General features: G+C 45.2%; 1 long non-coding RNA gene across 1 annotated transcript; it reads left to right on the top strand.

The window, feature by feature from the left end:
• Positions 1-671: 671 nt before the first annotated feature.
• On the top strand, positions 672-1,606 carry LOC121973299. Its single transcript, XR_006109486.1, has 3 exons — positions 672-1,167; positions 1,258-1,354; positions 1,547-1,606. It is a non-coding gene; the product is annotated as an uncharacterized LOC121973299 (long non-coding RNA).
• The last annotated feature ends 1,369 nt before the right edge of the window (positions 1,607-2,975 follow it).

Below are 2,975 nucleotides of genomic sequence, written 5' to 3'. Positions count from 1 at the left end.
GTGAAGAGATTTGGCCTCAGATGTAAGCTAGCTCAGCGGTATATTGGTCCTTTTGAGATCTTGGAGAGGATCGGAGCAGTAGCTTACCGACTGGCACTGCCACCGTCTCTGTCAAGCGTGCACGATGTATTCCACGTATCTATGTTGCGGAGATACATTCCTGACCGACACATGTGTTGGCTGATATTCCAGTTCCAGTTCAGCCGGACATTTCTTATGAGGAGGTTCCGGTACAGATTCTCGACCGGAAGGAGCGTCAGTTGCGGAACAAGACTATCCGGCTGGTTAAAGTCGGATGGCAGCATCATTCAGACGAGGAGGCTACTTGGGAGCTCGAAGATACGATCCGAGCTCGATATCCCCACCTTTTCACATGAGGTATGTGATTTATTTACCGTTCAGCATTTATACTATATATCTGTTGTTAGTACTTGCTGATGGTAGATAACGAAATTTGGGGACCAAATTTTTATTAGTGGGGGAGAATGTAAAATACCGAAAATGATAAGGGATTTTTCCGGAATTTTTGGACATTTTTCGGGAATTTTTCGGAGCTCGTACGGACGAGTTGATGGGGATAGAAATGGGGTCCGGAAAAGCCTGTTTGGGTTACCCTGTTTAATATTTTTCCTTTTCTTTTCTTTTTCCTTATTATTTTCATTTGTCGCCGTTTTTCTTCTTTGCCGAGCCGTGCCCGCGCGCCCTCTTTTCTCCCCGACGCCGCCGATCTCGTCCGAGCCCTAACCGCCGGGCCGGCGGTTTTCCTCCTCTCCTCCTACTTCATCCTCCCTTCCACTTCTTCTTCTTCTCCCTCCGGCGACGCCGCACGAGCACAATCGAACCGGACTATCTCCTTGCCCTAATCTGCCGCCGGCTGAGTTCCTGCTACCTTTTTCCTCTAGCCGACGACAGCCACTTGAGTAGCGCCGGCCACCCCCGATCGCCGGCACTCGAGTACCACTGTTTGGGTTCTTATGTGCCCTAGCTTCTGCCGCCGACGACTAGAGCCACCGCCGATCGCTCTGTGCCCTTCTACTTCTCTGCTGCCACTCTAACCGGAGCCGAGACCTTCTCACAGCAGTGCTGCCGGCCGGAAATCCTCTGTGCCCTAGCTGTGAGCATTTCTTCCTCCTCAGAGCAGTGGTGATACGGTATTGTGACAGAAAGGTGAGGGTTTAGGTCGTGATCTAGTGTTCTGTTCTTGTTCTATAGCTACTGTTGATCATAACATTAGATCGGTACCTTTTGGTTTTTCAGATCCTTGGTACAACAGATCGGCGATATTAGAGTTGCCCTATTCCGGCAGCCACTTTTTGTAGCAATCGACAGCACCTTTCCTGCCTGTTGAATTAAGGTAAGGATTAGGGTTTTGATATTTGTGGTAGATTATTGCTAGTTGAGTTAGCAATAATTAATAATTAGGTTTGGAAGTTATGTAATGGTGTAATTGGGGTTAACGAAACTAACCCTAACTGGTTAGTGGGTTAGAAATTTGTTTAGCTATTTGTTTATAATTAAATTAGCTAAACTGTGCGATTTAACACAGGACTTTGATTCGAGACGAGCATCTCGACGTCCGAGTTGGACCATTTCGATTGGAGGCGGGTACTTTGACTTATGTCTTTTGATATGCATGATAATATGTTTAACATATAACAGTAATTGTGTTACCTGTTTATTTCGGTTGGTCACTACATGATTAGTACATGTTGTTTGTTTATTTATTCTGCATTGCATATTGTCTACCTGATCACATATGCCTTAGGTAGTGACCTAACCACATGCTCTGTTATATTCTGGATCTAGGGTTTATTTGATACCCTCTTCGATTTGTGTACCTTCTATTTGATACGTCTTCTTGTGGTACACACTTTGTATCTATTTATATGGGTCATGCCATGTTATTCATGAGATTGCCATGTTCAGTATCATGCATCATGATTGCATGCTGTGCGATTGTCGGCTCTACTTTGGTTGAGCTCATCGCCAGTTACATGTACTGCACACATCACCCATGGATTTGTATATCTGGCTGGTGTGTGGCGGTTCTGCTGTTTGGCTCCGTTGGTCAGGTGACTCAGCGTGGTAGCCGGCAGTCAGTTCCGCTCTGTTTGGCTCCGTTGGCATTTAGGGTAGCAGCGTGGTAGCCGGCAGATGGTGGACTTTGTTTGGCTCCGTTGGTCAGGAGACTCAGCGTGGTAGCCTCCCCGTCATCGTGTACCGGGAGATGAGAGCATTGAGTTCCCCCATTTATGATTTGGGGTCACAGGACAGGAGTACTCCGACAGCATCCCGTTTACTCTGTCATTGCTCAGGAGCATTGATTTCAGAGTATGGGGTTGACATATGCATTTATTGCATTTTTATTTGCTTGTGATTGCTGCACTTATATGCTGCATTTGTTTGGATGCATTGATTGACATGCATACAGGATTATGACTCACTCGGTCTGACGACCTGTTACCTTTATACTTTGATCCGGTCAGTACAGTTATCTTCTGATTTCATTTCAGTTGCATTTATCCTCCTCATATTCAGGAGACTGTACGCATGATTAGTGTTGTCTGTTATTTGTTTTATTATGCATATCAGTTGGGTTGAGACTGTCCGGAGCAGTTCCAGTCCCTGGCCCCCCATCTGCACGTAGAGCTAGTTCTCTACTAGGTTGTTATTTGCTTTATTTTGGTTTTTCTTCCATCAGACTATGTTTTAGTTTTGTTTTGGATTTTATCTATGGATATTGTACGGATTGTTACCGTTTGATGGACTTTTGGATGGTTTGGTTTTTATTCTACTATATGCCTGCCTGGACGGCAGAAGAGGTGAGTTCGTTGGATTTGAGCTTTACGAGTGTAGTGGAGTAGGGTGGATTTCGAGTCAGAGTCCTATTGTTGTTGTTTACTATTATTAACTGCGTGGTTGTGACAGCCAGAGGCTGGATATCTTTATTAACTGCGTGGTGTTTGTCTTTATTT

Source organism: Zingiber officinale, chromosome 4A, assembly GCF_018446385.1.
Source record: "Zingiber officinale cultivar Zhangliang chromosome 4A, Zo_v1.1, whole genome shotgun sequence".
Lineage (NCBI taxonomy): Eukaryota > Viridiplantae > Streptophyta > Magnoliopsida > Zingiberales > Zingiberaceae > Zingiber > Zingiber officinale.
This window is presented reverse-complemented; position numbering and strand designations above follow the sequence as displayed.